The sequence below is a fragment of the Phyllopteryx taeniolatus genome, chromosome 4 (genome assembly GCF_024500385.1).
Source record: "Phyllopteryx taeniolatus isolate TA_2022b chromosome 4, UOR_Ptae_1.2, whole genome shotgun sequence".
Classification (NCBI taxonomy): domain Eukaryota; kingdom Metazoa; phylum Chordata; class Actinopteri; order Syngnathiformes; family Syngnathidae; genus Phyllopteryx; species Phyllopteryx taeniolatus.
Window position 1 is genome coordinate 29068372 of NC_084505.1, and position 26775 is coordinate 29095146.

Consider the following 26775-nt stretch of genomic DNA (forward strand, 5'->3'; position numbering starts at 1 on the left):
CAGTAATTTGTAGAACAAACAATTGCGTTAATTAAACTGCACATCCACACTGGTCGCATGTGTTAGCTTGTGCACGCGGAAGTCCACAGCAGGTGACTCATTGGCTCCCTGCGGGCGACCAGGGGCTTGTTGGCACCACGTTGGCTATGCCTGATGCAAACAGTCTCAGAAGAATTAAAGAGAACAGGTGTAAGCGGGTTCCCTATGCAATATTGAAGATGAGCTCACGCTATATCAAGATGGCGTTTAACTATGATTTGTTTTCCAGAGGACTCCGATATTTGATCATTTCACAATGTTGTGTGTGTCCATACTGATTAGTTTTTATGACAGTGGGGTCCACTGTCCACCATGTCAGTGGAATTGAGGAGGTCTTCCAAGTATTCTCTCCACCGACTCACAACATCCCGAGTCGAGGTCAGTAGTGCCCCATCCTCTCTATACACGGTGTTGATTCTGCACCGCTTCCCCCTCCTGAGACGCCGGATGGTGGTTGAAAATTTCCTCGAAGCCGTCCGGAAGTCTTTCTCCATGGCCTCACCAAACTTTGCTTCAGCGACCACCAAAGCTGCATGCCGCTTGCCTGGCCGGTACACATCGGCTGCCTCAGGAGTGCCACAGGCCAAAAAGGCCCGCTAGGACTCCTTCTTCAGCTTGACGTCATCCCTCACTGTTGGTGTCCACCAACGGGTTCGGGGATTGCCGCCACGACAGGCACCGACTACCTTAAGGCCACAGCTCTGGTCGGCCGCCTCAGCAATGGAGGCGCGGAACATGGTCCACTCAGACTCAATGTCCCCCACTACCCCCGAAATATGGCTGAAGTAAGGCCGGTGTTCCCAGCAGACGCTCACAATACGTTTGGACCGGCATCTTCCCCCACCATCGGAGCCAACTCACCACCAGGTGGTGATCAGTTGACGCCTCCGCCCTTCTCTTCACCCGAGTGTCCAAGACATGCGGCCGCAAGTCTGATGACACGGCCACAATGTCAATCATCGAACTGCGACCTAGTGCTAAGTGCACAATCTGTGGTGAGCACAGAAGTCCAATAACAGAACACCACTCGGGTTCTCATCGGGGGGGACCATTCCTCCCAATCACGCCCTTCCAGGTCTCACTGTCATTGCCCACCTGAGGATTGAAGTCCCCCAGCAGAACGAAGGACTCCAAAAAGGGTGGGTACTCTGAACTACTGTTTGGTGCATAGGCACAAACAACAGTCGGGACCCGTCCCCCCCAACCGAAGGCGGAGGGTGGCTACCCTCTCATCCAGCGGGGTGAACCCCAATATGCAGGCGCAGAGACGGGGGGCAATAAATATACCCACACCTGCTGGGCGCCTCTCACCATGGGCAACGCAAGAGTGGAAGAGAGTCCAACCCCTCTCAAGAGGACTGGTACCAGAACCCAAGCCGTGTGTGAAGGCGAACCTGACTATATCTACTCAGAACTTCTCAACCTCACACACCAGCTCGGGCTCCTTCCCTGCCAGAGAGGTGACATTCCACGTCCCAAGAGCCAGCTTCTGTAGCCGGGGATCGAATCGCCAAGGTCCCCGCCTTCGGCCACCGCCCAGCTCACAATGCACCTGACCCCTATGGCCCCTCCCACATGTGCTGAGCCCATGGGAAGGGGGACCATGGTGGTCACGGGCCATGGTGGTCACGGGCCCGCCAACCAGCCCTTCCTCCAGGCTTGGCTCCAGAGGGGGGCCTCGGTGAGTCGCTTCCGGGCAAGGGAAACCTACATCCATTTATTTTATTCATCATAGGGCTTTTTGGAGCCGTGCTTTGTCTGGTCCCTCACCTAGGACCTGTTTGCCATGGGTGACCCTACCAGGGGCATGAAGCCCCAGACAACTTAGCTCCTAGGATCATTGGGACACAAAAACCCCTCCTCCACGATAAGGTGAAGGCTCAAGGAGGGGGAATTTTATTTATTTATTTATTTTAGGGCGGCACTCAAAAAAAAAAGAATAAAACTAAAAGACAAAAATATTTTTTAAATGGAAAAAAAGAAATTGAAAAGAAAATAAAACCTCTCATACGTGTATCCGAGTGAGTATGCGCGGGTCCATTGTATACTAGAAATGGTATTACTCTTCAGCAACATGGTTTGTACAAATAAAGGTCTCCACCCTAATAGACCCCCACCCCTCTCTACCCCTCCACCGCCCATCTGCAGTTCAATCACTGCTACGTATTTGCGGAAATAGGATAGTCAATCAAAAGGTCGTAACGTAAGATTGTTGTGTTTTGTGTGTGTGTATGTGTGCGGGAAGAGGGGCAAAAAAAAAGAAGCTATAAAATAATATTTAGCTCAAATGGTTTGTTAAAACTTTGACATTGTGACCTAAGAATATTTGTACAAAACCCTCCATAAATCCATCCATTTTCCTTAAATCCATCCATTTTATCGCTTAGCCTCACACGGGTCGCGGGCATGCCGGAGCCTATCCCAGCTATCTTCAGGCGAGAGGCGGGGTACAGCCTGAACTGGTCGCCAACCAATCGCAGGGCAGATAGAAACTAACAACCATTCGCACCTACGGGCAATTTAGAGTCTCCAACCAACCTACCACGCATGTTTTTGGGATGTGGGAGGAAAAAGGAGCACCCGGAGAAAAGCCACTCGGGCAAGGGGAGAACATGCAAACTCCACACAGGCGGGGCCGGGATTTGAACCCCAGTCCTCCACCGTGCCCTCCTTAAATGTCTAACAAAATGAAACTGCCAAACAATACCATGGTAGTGTGCCCCTTGGTGTTTTATTTGCTTTGGTGCTCAAGGTTGTTTTTAAATGTGGGCATAAGTGTGCGTGCGTGTGTGTGTGTGTGTGTGTGTGTGTGTTACAGCTCAGCCTCCCTCCCTGTGTGTCTAATCACCACTATTTGGAGTGGGCTCAGTTGGAGTTACCAATAGAACCTCATTAGTGGCTAAGCTTTGGCTAGTGTTCGTCCACTAAATGCACTTGAGGGCACAAAGGCGCGTGTCTCACTTGCGTTGGCCCATCTGTCACATTGGCCCCAATTTGTGACTTTTTCATATGTGTTGCATTCATGTTGGTGAGTTGAGGTAGACAAGACATAAATCAGGATAATAATGAGCCCCCAACTGTTGTGTAGCTCTCTTCATTATTGTAATAAATTAGAGTGAGGCACTCTTATCACATCATTTTATGCTTCTCTACTGGTGTTCATGTTCCCTCTTGATGGTCCTCAGAAAAAAAAAAAAGGCTCCCTGAACTGAGTTTCCAAGTTGGGCGAAGTCAGTTTCTGATTCGTGTGACCTCATGGGCCTTAAGCTTTACAGGTTCCAATGCAAAGCTTTTTTTTATTTTGAGTAAAAATAATAACATTAAAGTCCAAACCTAATAAATAAAGTAATTAACTTTTAATAGGATTTCCTACCCCAAAAAATCCAAGAAGAAAGATTCCTGTATTTATACTTTTGTCACTTTTAGTACATGATGTTGTTTTAAGTGTATTACTGAGCAGTTTCACACGTCCATGTTGATTTAAGCTAAAGGCTATATTTAGTTATACAGAAAATCACATCTGGATGTGGAACAATGCCCTCTGCGTGATGCGCTAGACAATGTCACAGAATGTGTTCAACAGCTCTTAACAACCCAACTTGTGTTATGGTTTATGATCGTGACAAAAGCCCTCTACAGTCGTAGTTTTAATAGCTCGACTCAGCAGGAGAAAGGTTAATTACCACATCCTGCACACACACACACACTCAATGGGAAGCAGGCAAGTCGATCAAAGATGCTGCTCCGTGTGTGTGTGTGTGTGTGTGTGTGTGTGTGTGAGACGTATGAAGATGTAATCTAGCATCTGTTTGTCCTCGTTTCCCTCGTCACTTGGCTGGAGCCTCTCGCTTGTCGTCGTTTTGCCTAAATTCAATCCGGGCCCCTATTGTGGCTGGGAAAAAAAATGTCAGAATTCCCGTCGGATCGCATTTCTTACACTTTGATAGCATGTGCGAAGTGGGCAGGTCTCAAAAAGTGGGATGCAATTTGAGACGAAATGACAACTGAGCGGACAGAGGTGTAAAGTGGGTGTGATTCAGTGGATGATTGCTGTTTTGTTGCCTTGGAGAAGCCAAACACACACACACACACACGACAACACAAAGGAATGTCTTCATTCTTAAGAAACGTCCGATCATGAACCTTTCGCAATGTCTTTGCCGTCTTTCCACTTTTATCCCATCTGTCTTTTCGTCTCCTCTTCACTCACTCCATCGCTGGTCGAGACGTCTTCGGCAGCAGGTGCCGAAACTGGGAAGGTTGAGAAAAATGGGGTGAGGAGAAGGAGTTGGCGAAAAAGGAAAAGAGCAGAGAGGATAAGGAAGACTGAGGGAGAGACACAGAGAGATTAATAGATCACGTGGCGAGGCGTGGGATGAAAGTTTAGAGAAGAACGGAGAAAAAGGAGAGGAGAAGGAAGTGAGGTCAATTTAAGGTAGGCTTGGAGTGGAGAGGAAGCCAGAGATCTAAGTGAGGGGCGCTTTTAAAGCAAGGGGAAAAATACGGTCCTGTCGGTGGGGAGGGAAGAAAACAGGATGAGATAGGAGGAAAGGTGAGAAATGAGGAGAAGTAGTTCGAGGTAAATGTTTGGGGTAAGAATGAATGGATTCATGAAGACGTAGAGTGTTTGAAGGATGGAATTTGTTTTTATGGGACGGTAGGTTAATTGACAACTCTAAATTGCCCATCGGTGTGAATGTGAGTGCGCATGGTTGTTTGTTTGTATGTGCCCTGCGATTGGCTGGCAACCAGTTTAAGGTGTACCCCGCCTCCTGCCCGATGATAGCTGGGATTGGCTCCAACACTCCCGCGACCCTTGTGAGGAGAAGTGGCTCAGAAAATGGATGGATGGATGGATGGAACGACAGCAAGTGCTCGAGACTCACGCAGGGGTGTCAAACTCATTTTTTGGTCGCGGGCCACATTGTTGGTACCGTTATGGCTGTGAAACCCCCCAAAAAAATGTTTCATCGCCTCATCGTAGTATTACATATAGACAACAAATTGATAGATAACTAATTTTATAATCAGAAGGTCAGGACAATTGTTTGTTCAACTTGTGTTCAAGTTACTGTAAATGCAATATCTCATCATTATTATTTATTACATATGAAAATAAGAAATGTTGGTACATATTTCAACAAGAATCATGGAAGTGGAAAAAAAATGAGTTGCTTTCACGGGCCACATAAAAATGATGTGTGGGGCCAAATGCAGCCCCCGGGCCTTGAGTTAGACACCTATCCTCTAGAGCGTGTATCCACACACACACACACACACACAATCCACAGTTCAAAGTTCACTCAAAGATGTTGTGGTTAAGAGGTTGCAGTGGCAATTTGTGGAAAGTGTGACGTTTGCCTTTTCTGACTTAACAGATCCACCATTCTATGTTGTAATCTAAATATACCTTTCCGCCAAATTCCGTCACTCTGGTAATTTTTTTTTTTTTTTGCAAATAGCCCAGCAGACGGTTGTAAAAATATACGTAACCTTCTTCTAGGTGGTAATTACTCCACATCAAAAGTGATCGGTTGCATTATTCATCAGCAGTGATCAAAGGTGCTTTTTAAACCACTTCAAAGTCTCCAGATTTACTTGGAGCATCTTTTTGTGTTGCATCCACACACACATAAAAAAAATCAAATAAGGCGACAACATTAGCCCTGGTGATAGCAAACACCGCTAATGTTGTACTCAAGTCTGTCCACTACAGTCCAAAAATTCCCAAACCAGACCAAAACAAGATGATAGACGTCTCATCTACAACCCCAATTCCAATGAAGTTGGGACGTTGTGTTAAACATAAATAAAAACAGAATACATTTCAAATTGTTTTTGGAAATTGTTTTTGGAAATTGTGGACATCGTGTCCTACAGGCCAGAGGAAAAGAACCATCCAGACTGTTATGGACGCAAAGTTCAAAAGCCGGCATCTGTGATGGTATGGGGTTGTGTTAGTGCCAACGACATGGGTAACCTACACATCTGTGAAGGCACCATTAATGCTGAAAGGTACATACAGGTTTTGGAGAAACATATGCTGCCGTCCAAGCAACGTCTTTTTCATGGACGCCCCTGCTTATTTCAGCAAGACAATGCCAAACCACATTCTCCACGTGTTACAACAGCGTGGCTTCGTAGTAAAAGAGTGCACGTACTAGACTGGCCTGCCTGCAGTCCAGACCTGTCTCACATTGAAAATGTGTGGCGCATTATGAAGCGTAAAATACGACAGCGGAGACCCCGGACTGTTGAACAGCTGAAGCTGTACATCGAGCAAGAATGGGAAAGAATTCCACCTACAAAGCTTCAACAATTAGTGTCCAACGTTTATTGAATGTTGTTAAAAGAAAAGGTGATGTAACACAGTGGTAAACATGACCCTGTCCCAGCTTTTTTGGAACGAGTTGCAGCCATAAAATTCTAAGTTAATGATTAATTGCTAAAAACAATCAACTTTAAAAGTTTGAACATTAAATATCTTGTCTTTGAAGTGTATTCAATTAAATATAGGTTGAACATGATTTGCAAATCATTGTATTCTGTTTTTATTTCTGTTTAACACAACGTCCCAACTTCAAACAGGGGGTTCACACTGCTCAGCCTCCCTGGTAAGGTCTATTCAGGGGTGCTGGAGAGGAGGGTCGGGAAGTCGAATCTCAGATTCAGGAGGAGCAGTGTGATTTTCGTCCTGGCCATGGAACAGTGGACCAGTTCTACACCCTCGGCAGGGTCCTCGAGGGTGCATGGGAGTTCGCCTAACCAGTCTACATGTGTTTTGTGGAGTTAGAGAAGGCGTGTAACCGTGTCCCTCGGGAGTCCTGTGGAGGGTGCTTCGGGAGTATGGGGTACCGAACCCCCTGATAGGGCTGTTCGGTCCCTGTATGACCGGAGTCAGAGTTTGGGCTGCATATCCGGCAGTAAGTCGGACTCGTTCCCGGCGCTTTTTGCAGATGATGTGGTTCTGTTGGCTTCATCAAGCCGTAACCTCCAACTCTCACTGGAGCGGTTCGCAGCCAAGTGTGAAGCGGCTGGGATGAGAATCGGCACCTCCAAATCTGAGACCGTGGTCCTCAGTCGAAAAAGGGTGGCGTGCCCTCTCCGGGTCGGGGATGAGATCCTGCCCCGAGTGGAGTAGTTCAAGTATCTATGGGTCTTGTTCACGAGTGAGGGAAGAATGGAACGAGAGATCAACAGGCGGATCGGTGCAGCGTCTGCAGTGATGCGGACTTTGTATCGGTCCGTTGTGGTAAAGAAGGAGCTAAGCCGAAAGGCGAAGCTCTCGATTTACTGGTCGATCTACGTTCCTACCCTCACCTATGGTCACGAGCTGTGGGTCGTGCCCGAAAACGAGATCCCGGATTCAAGCGGCCCAAATGAGGTTCCACCGCATGGTGTCCGGGATCTCCCTTAGAGAACGGGTGAGAAGCTCGGTCATCCGGGAGGATCTCAGAGTAGAGGCGCTGCTCCTTCCCAATCGAGAGGAGCCAGATGAGGTGGCTGGGGCATCTGATTCGGATGCCTCCCGGACGCCTCCGGGCACGTCCCACCGAGAGGAAACCCCGGGGACATGCTGGAGAGACTACGTCCTTCGGCTGGCACGGGAACGCCTCGGGATCCCCCCGGAAGAGCTGGATGAAGTGGCTGGGGAGAAGGAAGTCTGGGCGTCCCTGCTAAAGCTACTGCTCCCGCGACCCAACCTCGGATAAGCGGTAGAAAATGGATGGATGGATGGATGGATGACAATGTCCCAACTTCATTGGAATTGGGGTTGTACGTACAACAGCAAATCCCAGCTTGACACCTCATTCTAATTGGAATCAGAATATTACATTCATATTATAGTCATCCCTGATCTGTTATATACTGTGACAACAAGTGTGAAAATTGCCCATATGAGCTTTCAGATGCTTGCACCTGCTTTGTGAATTTGAACTTTGAATCCACATATTATTAAAATTGCATTTAGTGACGTAACGCTGCTCTAACAGTGGCAGTGTTTGTTGCCAAGGACAACCACAGACAGTCATGAGCAGTCATAATTCCACAGCATTACAAAGCTTATGTTTACTTTTTTTTTTTTTGTCTACTCAAGATACAACTGCCAGTCACTTTGTCTGTAGCTAACCAAAACAGCAGCACCTACCAAAGCAATGAAACAGTCTCGCAGATTGGGTGTCTTAGCGCATGCTGTAAACGTGTTCCCAGTGTGTCAGGTATGAGGAGACAGGATCGCTTTTGGCACCTTGCAAGTAGACTGACATAATCGCTCTGCAGTTGCGGTAAATGAGAAAAGGGAAATGTAATTATCCCTCAGCATTTGCACCATGAAATGATTTGAGTATGAAAAGTAGAAGGACATAGACGGTTACGCCGTCAACTCAATCTTATTTTTCGGCCGTTGAAATGAAAGTTCATTTGTTTTGTAATTTCCACGGTGACATTTCCTGCCACCAGTGCGGACTGACCCCACTCGAGTCCAAGTAAGCCCAAGGATTAATACGTCGGAGAAATTGAATATAACAATCTTGAGCAGTCATTTTTTGCCTGCTTTAATTAAATGTACTGTATATTCTCAACTGGTGAAGAATTTAGGGCAGCTGCATCAGTGATGGCAGAGGAGGAAGAGAGAGGAGGGATCGGAAATGGGTCACTTTGGCGCAGGCTTCATTAGGAAAGCCTTTGCAGTCATTCTTCTAATTCTGCTTCTTATTCCTGCAGTGGTGGGATTCCAATATCAGTCTAACATTTGTAACCGCATCTAAAGTCCCCCCAAAAATGTAATTCAATAAAAAGGTGTTGGGTCGTGCCGATCTCACACAATAACACCTGCGTGACATTTTTGCCACATCTTTTCATTTCACTTTGATGAAATGAAACCTCACCTGCCGCGGAAGCGAGAAATGTCAGTTTTTTTTTTTATCGAACTAAAACTTTGCAAGATTGACCGTCAGAATTGCCTCACAGCGAGAGAACAGTGCCGCTGGGAAAATTTGATCCAAACTGTACAAGATAAGTCAGTGTTCTGTATTGCAACTGTTAACAAGGCACAGCTCTGGCCCCTTATACTTCATTTGCACCTCCTCATTTCCACTCTTCATCTGCCGTCCTCACCGCCGTTCCATTACACTTGTTCATTATTCTTGCATCGCGTCTGGATTGTCGACACTTTCTTTAATGTCTCCCGCGAGCTCACTCTTTTTTTTCTTCCGCCCGGAGCTCTGGAGTGTCAAATACGTCTTAAAAAGTAGGACGCGGCTGAGTAATTTGTTGCCATAACAAATGATGATTCACAATTGTCACCGTATATCCAAGACTCCGGGGCCAGCCCGAGCACACGTCTGCTCAGTCGTCGGCATTTCATTGCGATGATTACACAAAGACATGACATATTTTCACACAAAGGATGTTTGAGCCCCTTATGCAAGTAGTTTCATTATGTTGCCATTATTTTACATGGCCTGTGTATTACACGGTTTACAAGCACAATCTGTGATGTCACTTATCTTACCAATGCCAAATGTGCAAAAAGTAGCTGAATATCAAAAGAACTGAATGAGATGCCAGTCTTTTCGTTCACTGTGTTCAGTGCAGGTGCCTAACCTGTAGCTTTAGAAATATAAAAATCCATTGATTCTCCCAAAGATGAAATGTATATATATATTTTTTTTTTGGAGGGGAAACATATTTTGTGTCTCATTTTATAATTATATAATATAAATATTTAAAAAATGAATATACAGTATATAAACCACTGTTGAAAAGTTTGGGGGTCACTTGGAAATGTTCTCCTATTTTTGGAAGAAAAGCAGTTTTGTTCCAAATCAACGAGAATTTAGAAGTATTGCGTACAGCAGTAATATAAACTCAAGACTCACACCTTCTTCTTCTTCTTCTTCTTCTTCTTCTTCTTCTTCTTCTTCTTCTTCTTCTTCTTCTTCTTCTTCTTCTTCTCCACCCCTTGATGATAACCAACTTTCAGTTGACCTCAAAATGCTTTTTCAAATGAGACAGCGAGTTTTTGAAAGCCACGAACGAGCTGGTGGGACTCGGCAGAGTTTGCAGGGATTTCGAAAGCAGTTGTTTTGGCATCCAACAATTTGAGAACGATTCTTCCAGGTACGGGCAGGAATGGACAAGCGTTGGCCGGCCTTTCCGGCTGTCGGCACGCTGTTGGGACTTTTGGTTCAGGCCGAGGTGAAACGTCTTCTCGCTATGTCCTAGTGGGACCATGTGTCTTTCATTTGGTACTTGAGTTGCGTCATCACGTGCAGGTGTGATACAAAACAATAGTGTCAGAATGGTAAATGTTTACATTTCTCATCCGACCACAATCAAAATCCACTCTATCCTGGTGTAATTTATACATTTTTTTGTTTTGTTTTGGTTCTTTTGTGTATGTTTTTGAACAATGACAAGGTGGAATGAACACAATCCCAAATGAAATAGAAGAGGCTCTTTTTAAAGTCAATAGAAAGTACAGATGTTTACATGAAAATGTAAGGTGTATAACTAAAAAGTCGGCTAAAATAGAAACACCCCAGTAAAGTATATATACCCCAAATTTCTGCTTAAGTAAGGTAATGAAATATTTGTACTTTGTTACTGAGGGCACAGATAGACAAACAACCATTCACAGTCACATTCGCACCTATGGGCAATTTAGAGACTTCAATTAACCTAGCATTCATGTTTTTTTTGGGATGTGGGAGGAAACCGGAGTGCCCGGAGAAAACCCACGCAGGCACGGACAGGGACAACGTACAAACACCACACAGGTGGGGCCGGGGATTGAACCCCAGTCCTCAGAACTGTGAGGCAAACGCTCTAACCAGTCGACCACCGTGCCTCCACAGCTGGTATGATTTAGGATGGTGTACTCAAAAGTGACATGAGCTCATGTGGCCTGGCACCTTTGGCGCACGCAGAGGCGGCGTGGGTCCCGGGGGACGGCTGATATCGGCCCATATCGATTTTAAAACACTGCTTTAAGACTCTAACGACAACGTGTCTCTTGTCAGCATCTCCCGCACAGCGGCCCCGTTTTTGGCCGTTGCTGGCCGGGCCTGCTATTTGGAGGTCACTTCCTGTTAGAATGGCGCTGTCAAAAAGAAATCCAAAGTCACTTAGGGTTGCTTGAAAAGACAGCACATCTGCTGCCCTGCTTATTCGCTTTCCTTGATGTTGAGGCCACTTGACAGAAGAATGTTTCACACATGCTGAGTGACTGAAGCTCCGCTGATTTGGCCTGCTTGAGGTTACATATCAAAACTGTTTTTCTGGGACATTGCTTTGCAGAAATCGTTTGGTTCATAGAGTTAACTTTTGTTTTTGTTTTTGGGGGGTTTTTGTCACTTTGTTGCTTCAGTGAAAGTTTTCATCAGGGATTTCCTGTGGAATTCCCTCTGGGGAATCAAAGTTTCAAAAACCTTAATTAAAGCAGTCATGAGAAATCATTATTTCGCACGCACGATTTTTCCGAAGTCGGTGATCCGACGTCACCAAGATGCTGTTCTCGTTATTCCAAAGTCCTGTACCAAGTCCGAGATTATTTTCAAGCAGCTATTTTCAGGTCAATTCACTACATATTGCTGCTTGAAAGTATTTCACTTCATATCACAGGTAAATCCAGCAATTCAAAGGAGTCACGGGTTCTTTTGATGGGGATTGAGCAGGATGAGAAAGAGCTTTAATGACATATTATTGCTTTCAACTGTTTTTAGCCGTCCGCCGTGAGAGAAAATGGAAACTACAAGAACACAACTTATTGCACAGGTTGTGTCAACTTCGCTTCGATGCAAACTTCCCTAATGGTCTCGTTTCTCCTTTTCCTAACAAGGCCTTAATGACTTCTGTTGGCCCAGCACAGGTCTGATAAGCAAGGTGCTTTTACAGTTGGGGACTCTGGAAAGCCCACAGGGGAAGAAAAAAACTAAAACAAAGAGAAAAAATTGTCTCCATCATTTAAAAAAAAACAAACAATTTATTTACTGCACAGGCAATTTCCTCATTCCTTGCACATATCACACAAATGTGTGCCGTACATCATCATTTAGACATTGTGACCTGAAAAAGCAAAGGTTGTTCATAGGTCAGAAATGCTCCGCGCTGCTGGCAAGTGTCTTAGCTCGAATTTGCAAAGCAGTCACTCGTGATCTTTACAGCAGGCGGTGGCTCGGGCTAATCTATGCTGCCATCATCATCTGCCCTTATTTGGTAAAGCGGTCACAGGCAGAAATGCAGGAATGGTGTAACAGCACAGACTAGCGGTAGACATGTGTCATGGCACCTTGCCCCACTTGTAAATGAAACTTTATCATGTCATGGTTGCAATTGAAGTTGAAAATACTTGTGAAATCAATGTGTTTGTCAAGGAAAACCAACATTTGTTCCTCAATGTATTCGAGATATCTTCTTCTCGCGACTTTGTGTGTTTTAATACCCTGCACGGATGCCGCCAGCGGGGTTGATTTTAATTGCAAACCACGCGAGAGTTGACATTTTGAATGCGCAAGTGCACACGGCGCCCCCGTCAGTATTCACACGCGTGTCCTAATGCAAGGCCTTTGTTCTGGCAGAACCTTGCTGCCCGCAACCCACTCGGCTGGCAAGTAGATGCCGCGCCTTTTCAAAGCCTTGAAAGGCCCCCGGTATGGGAGCTGAACCGGCCCTGCCCGTTTGACCCGCGTGCTTTTAGAACTCAGCTGTGGCAGTTTAACTCAGGATGCACGCCGACCTACTACAATCCGAACGCCGTGGCGCTAACGCGCCGCACGCGCACACGCACACGCACTAGAGGGAACTTCGCCCAAAGCCCGAGTTGATTTTAAGAGCGTTGCATTTTGAAAGGCGAAGGCTCTCTTTCCTAATCTCCTCATCCCTTTCCCACCCCTTCCCGCTCTGCCTCTGCGTTGCAGGAGAATTCTGCGGAGATTTCTGACTCTTTCAATCCTCAAAGATGAAGCAGCACTGGGGACCGGCGCACTGAGGCGGGTAAGAGCTCACCGCTTCCGTGACCTCCAAACGCAAACGTTTTCACACGCACCCTCGAAAGATTCACACTGGAGGAGATTAAAAGAAATCAAATGCTACATATTGCTATTTATCATCATCCTACCTTGTTAAATTATTGATAATTATTGTAAAACATCATTCATTTGATCAGTGTCTTCACACAGATGAATATAATGACATATAATTCTGTATTATTTCAGGAACTTATTATTTCCAGTTCCCTTTGCATGAATTGGTAGCTAAGAAGTAGCTCTCAGTTTCAAAAGGCTTGGCGAGCCCCGCCCCCAATATTGTGCGTTCCTTCCAGATTTTGTAGTGCCGTTTCAATGTGTACTCAATGGAGGTTATCTCGATATATCCCACGATGCATCTGGAAAAGTAGCGAACGACCGATGATTACTACAAAGGCCATATATCCCGTGATGCATTGCACCAACAGAAAAAGCAACACACCGCCACACGGATGGTAAAGGAAATGATTTGTTTGTGATGATATTGGAACATACACGCATGTTAAAACAATATGTTCTTCTGATTTCATTATTTATTGACTATCGGAAGGTCTGCCAGCCCACGTTGAGCCGCTGCGTTGGAATTATGCCACAGCAATGACAATTTAAGGTCCTCCCGAGTTTGAAAAGTTTTTTTCATTTGACTGATGAGTCCACTGTATAAACATCCATGTATAATGATGAGGGATTATGGAGTTAGTTTTTATTGTGATGGTGGCTTGGAGGATATTTTATACGCAGTTACTTCGCTTTTTGTGTCCGTCATTTGGAACAGGTTTAACATTTACGGATGTCGGTCCTGACTGTTTTCCAAATCGAGGAGGGGGAACCACACTGAACACGCCCCCGCACCGCAGGATAATCGTTCAGAAAAATCTTCCTGAGACATCCAACGATTGGGCCTTTTGTGACTTTGATCGGAATGGAGGGGGAAAAAAGCTCCGATTGGTGGGATGCTCTGCACCCCGCTTAAGACGCCTGCATCCCCTACGGACTGGGCAGACTTGCAAAAGAAGCAGACAAGACAGAGCAGTCTCTTTTTAAAAGGCCACCTCTTATACATTATTGACAATAGAGCACTCAACGCATCGCTGATCTTTTCCTCTCATGTTGACTTTTGCATGGCATCACCGTTCTAAATATAACGCATGTGCTCAACCTCTCTGGCCTGTTTAAAGATGCAGCAGAGACTGTGTGTGCGTGTGTGTGTGTGTGTCTGTGTGTGTGTGTGCACGACTCTCTAGTGCCATTTTCTTCCTCTTTAGTCTGAGGCTAACAACTTACAAAAAAAACAGATTTCATGATCACATTCTTTGAAAGAGGACTTCATTGGGAGTTAGTTCCAACACTGAACATGGGATGAAGTCACATGTTGGCAGCAGGAAAGCTTTGGAATCAAACTGCAGGTTCATAGATGTTTGTTTTTTTTGTTTTGTTTTTTTAAATCTATGAACCTGAAAGTTGATTACCGTTGGTGTAGTATTCAATCTTGTCTACAGGTGGCAGTGCAGTCTCTTTTGCAGACTTTCCAAATCATGGAGCTCAAATGATCATCAATGTTAATTAAGAAACAATGCAAACTATTTCTCCTATTGACACTGTATTATTTTTTTTTACCTTTAAAACATATTTATTAAACATTTTCATTAGACAAACTATCAATTTAAAGGGGTTTAAAACAAATCAAAATGGGTTTCCAGTAACTCCAAGATTTAAAGAGCTGATTGTCGTTGTAGTTGATACATGATGGTTTCACACATTTCTAATTTGGGTGTTGACTGAAAAAAGTTCGGGGAATCGATTAGCCCAATTTGGCATCCGGGGCATCTGCAAGCCTCACTTCATTTGCCTTCATCGAGCAAATGAGTCTTCGTCGGCGAGAGGAGAATGTGTGGGTTCGACAATGAGAGGTTTTGTTGATCCGTCAAGTTTATACTCTTCTCTCCGACTGTGTTTCAGCTCCCTCTTCGAAGCATGATGAACCATGACTAAAGGTAATACACCGCAAACGCGTGCACGTTGGTGGCCGCTGCACGCTGCCAGGTAGAGAGCCTCTACCGTGTTGTCAACGAATGCCAGATCAGTGTGAGGGGTTGCCATAGGAACAGTGCATATTAGCGCCGTGAGGAGGCCTGAGTGGAATATGAGGGATGCACGGGGTGAGGAGAGGGGGCGGAATTGGAAATGAGGTGCCGGGTGCCACCAGCCAGTGTGTGTGTGTGTGTGACTCCGTGCAATTGTGCTTGTGTGTTGTTTTGTGTGGAATGTGATCGGGATTCGGGATAGGAAATGTCTCACACGCGCGCACGTACACTAATGTTGTGTCTGCAGTGGAGCGACGCAGCGTAGGTTGTGAATAACGTGCACGCGCGCCTCGCAGAGCGACAAGTGACACCATGAGCGGCTCGCGTTCGGTATCGCTTCCGTTGCCACATCGGCGGAGGTGTCATTGTCACACATAACACATTCAAGATGAGAGATTTAACGTCGCGTTAGGGCACCGTCTTTGCCAGCGGTAGTGACTGCACTTATTGCCGGTAATAACAAAGTCTCTGAATGAATACATGACATTTTGACCGTTTAGATTGGCAAACAGTGTCTGTCGAAAAAAAAATTATAATAATTTATTGTGTCTTGTGCCCCCTTGTGGCTCTTTACATTTTTAGCACTCAACGGAGGCCAAATTTGATCAAACCTGAGTCCATAGTTAAACCCCTCATTGATCTCTGATGCAAGCAGAGAGGTCATGATGGTCAAAAGAAACATTTGTTGGAAAATGAAGAATGAAGAATTTTCCATTTGAAAATGGCGCAGAGAAAAATGACTGAACACAGCAGCTGCGGTGAAACTTTCTCAGACTTTCACAAGAAAAAGAAAGAGCACTGAATCGTCCGCCGTTTAACTCGAAGCTGCGTTGAAAATGATCCTTTGTAATGTCATTAGACAAGGATTTCAATTAATTCAAGATTACGCTCTGCACCGCTTGTCTCGTTACTGTGCGCCTCGCTGGCTTATTGCTCCGCACCAGTGTCACTTTGTTCACACAGCAGTTCAGCTAAGTGAAGGCCATGTTGAAATCAGTTCAGTACTATTTGAATAGTGCTGAAGTTATCTTGGGGCATTTTTTTATTATTATTATTATTATTTTGCGTCCTCTTTTTAATAATAGGGGAAATTCAGGGGGAAAGATGCGGACCACTCTCCTCCTTTGAATTGATGCATTTCGATTCGAGAATATGACATTTTCACGGCCAGCGTTTGCGATTTGGGTGGCCGCCACGACGACGTTTCGCCGTTCATTGCGTGCATGACGTTTGCACGTGTTACTGCACAAATATCAAATGCTCAACCAAATACACTGCAGCACTTCACTGTACTGAAACATTTGATTTTGTACACTTTTACTCATGATTAAACACTATAGAATGAAAAATGATTCCTTTCGACTGATTGATATTTGTAAAAACCTTGTATGTATGAATACAAGATACGTAGATCATTTTCACTGTGCGGAGAACCATTTGCCTCGAAAACATTTACTATGTTTATGTTTTACAAACGTGTGATGAATTTAGGTCGTAATATTTGTATAATTATTCAATAATTTAAAACATACAATAGTAGTTATTTTTTATTGAATATTTGTAATTAAAAAAAATGCTGATTAGTTGTTTATATTAAAAAAATATTGATAATTGCAACAGTTATTAAAATATTGTACATTTGAATGAATACATGACATCAACTAAAAATACAAATCAAGACTGCTATTGTGACAACATGACAATAGATTCATTTATTTTCTTAACAAATTGAACAAGTGACAAACATTATGTACTATTCTGATCAAGTTTAATTTGAGAGACTTGCTTTAATTGCCTTTGTTCATACAAACCCTTTTATTGCAACATCATGTTGATGTTGAGGTATCGAATGGAGATGAGGTAAATTATTTATGCACATGTCAAAACTAGAAGTTGTGTGGCTTTCAATCTTTAATTAGATAAACCCTGAGGTCAAAAAGAAAACATGCTAGGACTTTTTGCGCAGCGGACGATAAACCGGCCTGACGCGAACCTTTCATTTTACATCACATTTGAAAGAAACCTTGAGTCTTTGCAGCATATGCCCAGCCAAGCAACCACACACACACACACACACACACACACACACACACACACGTTCATTACACACGCTTTGTCTGCTGCACAATTTGCACGATGTGCATCCTGCTGTGTGTTCGAGCCACCCTGCATCTTGCAAAAAAATGGCTTCGCACAGGGATTACACCTTGACGATTCTTCAAAAGACACTTTAGCACTGGCTGGTCGGGCTTAATCTGGCCGCTTGGAACGGGACCTCGGCACTGCGGAGCCTTGGCCAGATAGGACAGAGAACAAAGAAATCGGCAGATTAGCGTGCACGAGGAAGAGGTCGGAGCCTGACAGGCCGTCTCTTGGCAGCTCCTCCCGAATCTCTCCGCTCTCTCTAATGAAGTCCGAGGGAGACATTATGCCCCCCGGAGTCTTTTTGACTTTCTCTTTGCCGCGTCCCTTCCTGTGAGGTGAGCATGTGGGCGAGAGGAGAGGAAGAGTGTGTGCCTTATCGCTTCATTAGCCCGTGGATTTTTTGGGTCACTCGTAGCCTTGTTCCCACTGTCTCACATGCTGTAATTACCCTCACATGAGTCACACCACATAATTAGGATGGCCCCGCACCCGCTCACACACGCAAATGTTGGTTTTAGCATGCAGAACAATTGTAATGAGATTATGTTGGATGAGGGTCCCACTCACTATTAATCATCAAGTGCATGTCTTCTAATCAATTAATTATTCAATCAGGGGTTGGGCTCGGTCCGTTAGTTCTCCCCCAATCTGAATGATTGCATCCTAATTCTTACGTGTTCCAGCACGTGTATGCCCCAGTGCGCCAAGCAACGTCCATAAATGCATGCTTGGCTGAGTTTGGTGTGAACGAACCTGATAGCCCCGACGTCAAGCCCACCGAACGCCACTAGGTTGCGCTAGAACAGACAGTACGAGCGAACGGCAGTCATATTCGATCTCGCAAATGGTCTTCTGGATGAATGGACCCTCAGGTACAATGTCCAAATACTTTTGTCTTATTTAGTATCAAGCATGTTTAAGATTGATTGAAAAGCCAGTGGCTCGTCAATAGAGGGCGCTAGGGCGCCGTTCCACCTCTGGCGATGATCACCATATGACTTTTCTTGAAGACAATAAAAGATTAAAAAACATTTATTATTAAAAAACATTCACCACACACTATGTTTATTTTTAGATGAGCAGAATAAAAAGTATATAGTGAATGATGAGTAAAGTTGTTTCATGATACACTTCCTGTTTACCTATTGACTCGTTAAAGGTTTGGCATGTGCAGTAGCTCCTCTCCAATGTAATAGATACAAAAATATTAATGACATCAAATATCAATCAACTCGACTTTCATCACATTATGGTCGACTGCAAAAAACCTTAAATCGGTCAACCTCCTGGTCCACAGGCCAATTGTACCTTCTGCCATCTAGTGGAAAAGCACTTAATTGTTCTGGCCAATATATAGATAGATGAATAAAGATATGTTATTTGTCGTAAATAATCAATTATTTTTGGGACCGATCAAATAAAATTGAATAATTTCCCAGAGTGCAATTGATGTTTTCTCAAGGTATAGCGATTGGGAGTCAGTGGGCGAGGGTGACGTCTTTTCCCAGTGTCCACATTCTATCCATCCATTCATCTCCTGTCGTACTTGTCCTCATTAGGGTCACGGGTGTGCTGGATCCTATCCCAGCTGACTTTGGCAAAAAAAATGCTTGCCGGCCACCCACAGGGAGGGGTGGTCGGGGTCGGCATTTTCTATCCAGCTTGTATTCTTCCGCTGCTCACAAACAGAGGAATGAAATTGCTTGCCAGGTTTTGACATGTGCCTCTGTGGTAATTACTGCCAAAATAGGCACAGAAGTTCAACCCTAAAATGAACAAAGTCACGTTTGACTGTCCTATAAGAGACAAAATACTGTAAATCTGGTTTAAAAAAAAAAAAGTCAATGGACAACTTCTAGCTTGCTATTCATTCTGAAGGTGATAAAAAATAAATGTTTTCCCACAGTGTGACATCAAAACAGCTTCTCTTTTGTTTTCATCATCTCTCTCCTCTCAAAACCTTTCAACTTGTACTGGATTTATTCTACTGACTGAACTGTTAATGGAGATATTGACGTCACAGTGCAGAATGTCTCTGTCCAGGCTATTGTGTTGAGGGGCAGCTACGGTATTACGTACACGGAGTGGGGAAGTCGTGGGAATGAGGCCCTCCGAAAGCTTAACTACCCATACACACACACACACACACACAGGCGATGGATTAGGATGGGGATTATGGAAGCATCGCATAGCAGCAAATCAGGCCGAGACAGATCAGTGTCATTCTTCATAAACATAAAGAGTGGATGTGGAAGTATTAAGTATGTACAGTAAGTCGGGAGGGATTTGGATGTCTTGATGACTTAATCAAATTTAAAATAAGGAAAGCACAAAAAAAAAAATAGTGTAATGAGTAGTGTACAGTATGTGACTTTTAATATTGTCGTGTACTCTAACATTCCACTCTTACCCTATTGGGGGCGGTGTTACGCATTGCAAAGAGGATGGTAACTAGAGACAGACGTTTACGTCGAAATCGCATTTTTTGCAATTAGACAGTGTTCTGAAAGAATTGTTCACATGTTTGATCACGTATGATGTTTTGCTGGTTTTAAATGGATCTCTTCTGAAAGAGATGTTATTGTGGGGTTTCAGCCTTGCTGTGGTTTGCTGTTGTGGACTTTTGTTGCGATTCACAATGCGGCGCTTTGAACACGGCTGTCGTTCTGTACTATACGAGATCCTTTGTGCGCTCTTGGCCCCCATCTTGCATTCCCGACACTTTGATATGGCGTTTAAAAATCCAGCTGCACAGCGCTCAGTCATGTCGCGCTCATCCACGATGGAACACTCGTCATTCGCTGACCGAGTTCCTCAGTCTGTGGTGAGCTTCGCTTCGGCTTGGCTGCGTCTCGCGTGTCTCGGGCCACCAGACATCTGTCATCGGCACGCAACTCACTGGAGGTCTGCGGCTCCCCGTGAGGTCGTCTTTTCTACCACTGTCAAATACAATCAGCCTTTTCATGTCCTTTTTTCCCCCCAGTTCACTCTGTGCTTCTCGCTGGCCTCCTCCAACTCATCGACATATCTCTGCCCCTTCTTTCAGCGCGTTGTAATACATAGCCAGCAATTTGGCCAATCGATGACACCCACCTACACGGAAACACACGCACGAGACATGCGGGCCGCAAGAGCCGCTGTGGGCTATAATAGCACATAATTGCCTATTGTGGGTGGGCAAAAGGAACCAATCAGAGTCACAGCCGCTTTGCGGGGACCTGTGTGAATGTGTCCGCACGCATGCAAAACGCACGCTTTGAAAGAATTGGCCAATCCAAAGTGCACATCCCTTTTCTGTTTACATCCCTGTCATGATTGCATCCAGGGCAAAATGAGCTAATTGACAGCGCCACTGCATTCCAGTGGAGGTTTGTGATAAAGTGCAGCCGTGCGCTTCTCCACTAATATGGCCGCCGCTCAGCTTGTCACTCGTCACCCATTTGGAGCGAGTTAGCAGCCCCGCTTAATAGGCTGTCCTCTTGCCTGGGAATCTGATGACTCCAATTGCTCCCGACTCCCAACATTATGTTTTTCTTTCAGGGGTGTCCACGCAAAACTCTAGCTGCAGAACCTTATTCGGATTTCAGAAAAAAAAATATATATATAGTAGAACCCCCAAGGTCAAATGCAATAATAATTTTTGCCCCAGAAAATTCCTCAAGGAAATGTTTTAAGTAACATCACTGTAGGTGTTGATGTAGCTGGAATAATGTTCATTTCTGGTCTAATACAGTGTTTTACTTTTTTCTATAAATTCTTCTGAAAACACATCAAGCTACGCCAACTACAGTCATGTGGCATGTGACTCAGACAAATTCCTTGTGTGTTTTGGACATACTTGGCAAATAAAGATGATTCTGATTCTGATTTTATACTCTTGCTTGCTTTTTTAAAAAAGTTTTTTCATTCCTTTTTCCTCACTTTACATGGCATGTCTGTCCCCTAGTCCTCACTCACTTTTTCCCCCGTCTTACTCGCTTGCATTTTTATTCTGATCCAATACATACACAGACGTCATTGTGTTTATACAGTACAGTACGTGTGTGTGTGTGTGTGTGTGTGTGCGCATGTGCATGCTCAGCATATACTCTGCAAATATGATCTTTTCTCAATTGCTAATAGGTGAAGATGTGCACATCAGCGTGCATACTTCATCTTTCCAACCAGCTCAATATGCCCAAATGCAATTTTCTCCATGTGAAAAAAGTAGGCTGGATGTTCATCATTCTGTCTTGTTTTTAATAAAAGCTTCTTCACGCTTGCTAGGCTACTTTCTCTTGTGCTCCTTTTTTTTTTTTTTTTTTTTTTTTTTTTTTTTACTCCTCTGTCACACCCTCATTTTTAGTCCTTTGTCACAAATACATACGCACGCATACTGTACACCAAGATGGGCGCGCACTGCAGGGTCATAGCTTCCTGCCTTTTGCAGCTCTGACACACTGGATCCATCTCTTGTACATGATTAAAGTGCTCGTCCCTGACAGCTGCTTTGCCGTACATTCTAAATGTACTTTTGTTGTGTTTGCAACAACAACAACAAAACACTCAAACAATTAACATTACAATACTTTTATATAATAAAAACCAGACCTTAGCACCAGCTTCAGTAAATTGATCAATTTGCGTTTTCAAAAGATCACAATTACCGTTTTTCTCTTCAGCTAAGCTAGTGGAATGTTGGCTATGGTGAGTGCAGCACAAACATGTTTACAACAGGATTCAAGAGTAGTGCCTTTTTACTGCACAATGGTGATGCCACATAAGGAAAACTCAGTGTGCTGCAAAAATGCTGTAAAAGATGGTGTCATTATGTTGTTGTCTAGTTGGTTCTGCATACACGATCTATCTTATCGTGACAACGGCATCTTAGTTCCTCAGTGAAAATTAAAAAAAAAAAGTATGACAACCAAAAAGTCATTGACAAATTTAAAGCTATACCTATGTTAAGATGAGGAGTGTTGAGGATCTTTTCTTTTCTTCTCAATTGTTTGGTTTGTTCAATCATCAACCTGAAGTATATTCAAGTAATACTTAACTATATTTCCTGACAAAGATCTAAATGTGGCAATGTTCTGGAGAGCGAGAAAACAGCCGCCGGTTCGGTCTCACAATGCACCTTTGTGGTGGGATTTTGCTATTCACTTGTTTAAGTTACAACAAGTTCTCTTCATAAAATGACTTTTTCTCCAAAGGTTATTTTATTCTTGTAAATACACATCTTTCTTCTCCTAACATTACAACTGAGAGTAATTGTCATTAATGTACAAGGTTTTTTTTACATAATTTCCCCCTGCAGGCCCCTGATTACAATAGCTTCTTCTGCCAAAAATGCATGACTGTTTTCAATTATGACTACATAACTTCAACAATTTATGTACAACAAGGGAGAGTGTCATGGCCGATAACACCCCGCAACAAGAAAGCAACGTATACTGTATTTTTGAACATTTTAAACAGCTGCAATGTGCTTCTTAATAATATACAAAAGAGAGGGAATGGAAATTCCCGGATGTGGTCGGGGGTCAAGTGTTTTGCGGAAGGTGGAGCGTCCAGGTTTTTGGCAGCACTATTACTCATTAACCGAGTCGTGTGAGTGTGCAAATGGGAGGTGCCGCGGCTGTAACTGTGATACTGACATTAATTCAAATGTCATGGCTTTAATGGGCATTCTGCTCTGCAGCCTCCTCATAAGTCACAAGTTGAACTTTCAAGGTGACACGACGAGATTTGCCGCGCCGCGCGTTCTTTTGTAAACATTCTGTTAATCCTTTTGTTCTTTGTTACATTGGCTTTGCAGTTTTGGCTCAATCAAATTCCAGGATTTGATTTTGTGTTGCTGCAAAGTAGCATACATGTGAACACGCATGTAGTCATTTTTTTTTAAGTAGTTCGATGTTGAATATGAAAAATAGAGTAGCACTCAATGTTTGCTTTTTGCGATATTCGTCAGATCCAAACAAACGCCTCATCAATTTTTTTCACTCTCCACATCAGTAGGGGGCAGCATATTTTTTTGCAAGTTGCCATGTGTGCCCAGATAAATAAAAAGATGTCATGTTAAAATTAAGATGAAAAAGATGACATTGCCGGTTCATTTAGTAATCTTGTTATTTTAGCCTTGTTGGTTAAAGTCTATTATTGTCATGAATGTGCATCTAGGTACACTTTTTAGAGTATTTCCACTTTTAAATGATATTTCTTGCACTGTACGCTGTTTTAATTGTACTTTTATTTTCTCTTTCTTTTAAATGTTTCTAAGCTGTTTTTTTTCTTTGTTTTTAAATGCTTTTAACCATGTAAAGCACATTACCTTGTGTATGAAATGCGTGATATAAGTAAATTTGCTTTGCTTTGCTTTTGCTTAGGTAACAGTGGAATATGGTTGGAGTAGGATTTGCCAGTTGCATTCCTAAATCCACAAGCAAGCAGGATTTTCTAGGTTATGAAAAGCACACCATTGAGAAGAGTTTCCTTTTTGTCTTAAACGTCAGGAGTATAGCTTTATGCAGTTGCGACACGTCAATGTCAAGCTCACTGCACGGCAGCGTGTGCGAGATGCAGGCTTTGACAGATGCTGATCAAGTGAGATAGTCTGGTGTAGTGACTCGAAATGTCAGGAAAAAGCAGAGTTCATGCATGACTGACAACTGATAAATGAGTTTGTTGATGGTATGTGCGCTGTGCCTTGATTGAGCGCGTAACCCTTCTTTTGTGTACATGTGTCTTTGAGCTTCCATGTGTTACATACAGCTGCAGTACCTGCTGAATCGTTGAATACTGACAGCAGTGACTGATAAATATTCATCAGTAACTTTCCTTGATTATGTGATGGAGAGCTGCTGGGAAGTGTAGATTGGTGTTTACACAGTCGAGTTGTGTACATTAACGTCTACTGAAAAGGCACAGGAAGTAAGAGTTTTAAGCGGAGGTCTGTATACGATAAACACGGCAATGTCTCACAGCTCCATGGCCGTGGTGCATTGTGGGGGTTCCGCACCAAGGCCCATCATAGCTCGACGTCCTATTTCATCCACTGAAGTTATCTTGATAGCAAGGCCCTTATCTCATATGTGCTGAGTTATTATTTTTCGAGTGTCGCTGTGTGTGTGCGCAGGCATGCGTGTGTATACAGTATCTGCACATTTTACTGCAGTATCATGCAATAAGTCATAATGTTCATTTTGGATTTGGAATGTATTTAACAATATGTTTATTCTTGTGGTTAAAGCGGTGTGCAAATAGAGCGTGAAGCATAACAGCTGACATGATATCATGACAACGCTAGAATGACGCCGATGACCTGATAATTCATATTTCACACAATATCGAAAGAAAACCATCTAGCATAAATCATGATATTGTGCAATATTTCTTCTTGATCTTAAAGCAAACATGTTGCTCCATATCTCATTGCCGACATTTTATTCAATCATTATTTTATTTATTTATGTATTTTATCCAAACTTTATTTATCCAGTCATGGCAACTGGGAATAGATTCTCATTTGTAATGTTGACCTGGCCGCAGACAGCAAAGTGAAACACAGCAAAATAAAAGCAAATACAAATATGTTTATGTTTACATAATAAAATATAGTTAAATATTTACATAATACATCAAATTACATCACAGCGCATGGTGAAAAATAGGCGGGAAAAAAAAGTTGCAGCGATCATGTACAGTAGTTAGTGAGGAAACTAACCTTTTAAACAGAAACATTTTCACACGATTCACATTGGCAATACAGTATGTATATTTAAAATTCCAACTTGTCAATAAGTGCAAACCTTAAAGGTCCCATATTTTGGCTGTTTAGACCGCCATAGAGTGACTCGCTAACCTGGACTTCAATTTCATTTGAAAAAAACACCTTGGTTTTGTCATAAGTGTCCAGAAAAGGCCCCGCTGACAGCTACTTCTGTTTGACCCAGTTTTGTATCCGCTTTGTCCATATTTGGCTAAGACCGCCCCCTTTCCTCTGATTGGTTGCCTCCGTGCAGAAGACCCACTTGTGCGAGCACACAGGCTCGGGAGCGGAAAGGGAAGGCGCAGATCTTCGCTAGTGACGTCGATAAGCTGGAGAGATTCCAATGATCTGATTTCAGGCCTCTCGGCAGAAAAACGTCTGGAAATCAGTAATGCGTGGACCATTTTGATTCATATTTCACCTATTTTCTGAGGTTCCACAGAGACAATATTACATCCCAAATACAAAAAAAAAGTTGCTTTGCTAAAATATATCCCATTGAACATATTGTACAGTAAATGGATGTGGACGTCAGACTGATAAACATCAAACAATGACAATATTATTATCAGATACAGTTCTATCGATACTGTACCGTGAGAAATGACAATACAATGTTTTGTGATATTGATCCCCTCTTTGATATTGATCCCACTCCTTAATGTACGTACAAATGAACTGCATCTTAATAAGAGTTGCTTTCTAATATTTGACATATTCGGTTGTACAACCCCAATTCCAATGAAGTAGGGACATTGTGTTAAACATAAATAAAAATAGAATACAATGATTTGCAAATCAGGTTCAACCTATATTTAATTGAATCCACAACAAAGACAAGATATTTACTGGTCAAACTGATCAACTTGATTGTTTTTAGCAAATAATAATTAACTTAGAATTTTATGGCTGCAACACGTTCCAAAAAAGCTGTGACAGGGTCACGTTTACCACTGTGTTACATCACCTTTTCTTTTAACAACATTCAATAAGCGGCACGGTGGCCGACTGGTTAGAGCGTCAGCCTCACAGTTCTGAGGACCTGGGTTCAATCCCCGGCCCCGCCTGTGTGGAGTTTGCATGTTCTCCCCGTGCCTGCGTGGGTTTTCTCCGGGCACTCCGGTTTCCTCCCACATCCCAAAAACATGCATGAATTGGAGACTCTAAATTGCCCGTAGGCATGACTGTGAGTGCGAATGGTTGTTTGTTCCTATGTGCCCTGCGATTGGCTGGCAACCAGTTCAGGGTGTACCCCGCCTCCTGCCCGATGACAGCTGGGATAGGCTCCAGCACGCCCGCGACCCTAGTGAGGAGAAGCGGCTCAGAAAATGGATGGATGGAACATTCAATAAACATTTGGGAACTGAGGACACTAATTGTTGAAGCTTTGTAGGTGGAATTCATTCCCATTCTTGCTTGATGTACAGCTTCAGCTGTTCAACAGTCCGGGGTCTCCGTTGTCGTATTTTACGTTTCATAATGCGCCACACATTTTCAATGGGAGACAGGTCTGGACTGCAGGCAGGGCCAGTCTAGTACGTGCACTCTTTTACTACGAAGCCACGCTGTTGTAACACGTGCAGAATGTGGTTTGGCATTGTCTTGCTGAAATAAGCAGGGGGCGTTGCTTGGATGGCAGCATATGTTTCTCCAAAACCTGTATGTACCTTTCAGCATGAATGGTGCCTTCAGAGATGTGTAAGTTACCCATGCCATTGGCACTAACACAGCC

General features: G+C 43.7%; 1 protein-coding gene across 23 annotated transcripts in view; it reads left to right on the forward strand.

Annotated features, from left to right (window-relative positions):
- The window catches only part of LOC133477067 (receptor-type tyrosine-protein phosphatase delta-like), a 168653-nt gene that overhangs the window by 38143 nt on the left and 103735 nt on the right, over positions 1-26775 (forward strand). For all 23 annotated transcript variants that reach the window (XM_061771382.1, XM_061771384.1, XM_061771387.1 and 20 more), the window contains exons 4-5: positions 12960-13035; positions 15027-15061. The gene's annotated coding sequence lies outside the window, so the exon portion shown is untranslated. The remainder of the gene's footprint in view (positions 1-12959; positions 13036-15026; positions 15062-26775) is intronic.